This window comes from Cucurbita pepo, unplaced genomic scaffold, assembly GCF_057944985.1.
Source record: "Cucurbita pepo subsp. pepo isolate OVF unplaced genomic scaffold, ASM5794498v1 scafford_49, whole genome shotgun sequence".
NCBI classification, from domain to species: Eukaryota; Viridiplantae; Streptophyta; class Magnoliopsida; order Cucurbitales; family Cucurbitaceae; genus Cucurbita; species Cucurbita pepo.
The window spans coordinates 127501-128743 of record NW_028257954.1 but is presented as its reverse complement, the minus strand read 5'-3'; positions in this window follow the sequence as shown (position 1 = coordinate 128743).

Sequence of the window (1243 nt, the reverse complement as noted above, 5' to 3'; positions counted from 1 at the left end):
TTATGAAACTTGATTTTTAAACTCTTTAGAATGTCCCATTAATGAATCAATCCAGCTCACGGAAAAAAAACAATATAAAACTTGAGATATTTGACTGTATGACCGTTCGGAAAAATCGTATCTAGGCCTGGCAGACCAAAAATGCCTCAAAATGTACTATATAGGGGGGTGACTAGTCTGCATGGGCTGGGCACGGGGGTACCCCTATATCTTCCGCCACCCCCACGCCCCAAGCACTATGTGCCGCACATGGGCATATGCTTGGGGCACGGGGGTGGTGGTCGGAGGTCGAGGCCGATTGATGGTGGCGGAATGCCCACGGTGAGGTGGTGTCGGAATGGTCCTGCGTGCTCGCCCGCCCTGCCCCACCTGCGTGTTCCCGCGTGCGCGCGCCCCCCGCCCCGCCTCGCCCGCGTGCTCCCGCCTGCGCGCGCCCAGCCCCGCCCCGTCCACGTTGTCCCGCGCGCGCGCGCCTCGCCCAGCCCCGCCCGCATGCTCCCGCGCGCGCGCCCCGCCCAGCCCCGCCCGCGTGCTCCCGCGCGCGCGCCCCGCCCAGCCCCGCCCGCGTGCTCCCGCGCGCGCGCCCCGCCCAGCCCCGCCCGCGTGCTCCCGCGCGCGCGCCCCGCCCAGCCCCGCCCGCGTGCTCCCGCGCGCGCGCCCCGCCCAGCCCCGCCCGCGTGCTCCCGCGCGCGCCCCGCCCATCCCCGCCCCGCCCGCCTTCTCTCGCGCGCGCGCCCCGCCCAGCCCCGCCCCGCCCGCCTTCTCTCGCGCGCGCGCGCCCCGCCCTGCCCCGCCCACGCCCCATCCATCACCCATTAATTGTGAAATTACATGTGGAGTTGTTGTTTTTTTGTAATTTTTTTTCTGGGAGCTAAGCAACATGAAAGAATGATTCCCACAAAATTTCAGATTTTTTTGACGGCTCTAGCTATTTTTTCTAATTTCTTATTATTTAATATTTAAAAATTCATTAAAAAAAATTGGTTGGTTGAAAAATTATGAAACTTGATTTCTAGATCCATTACAATGTCCCATTCATGAATCAATCGAGTTCATGGAAAAAAACAATCTAAAACTTGAGATATTTGACCGTATGATGGCTCAGAAAAATCGTATCTAGGCCTGGCAGACCAAAAATGCCTCAAAATGTACTATATAGGGGGGTGACTAGTCTGCATGGGCTGGGCACGGGGGTACCCCTATATCTTCCGCCACCCCCACGCCCCAAGCACTATGCGCCGCA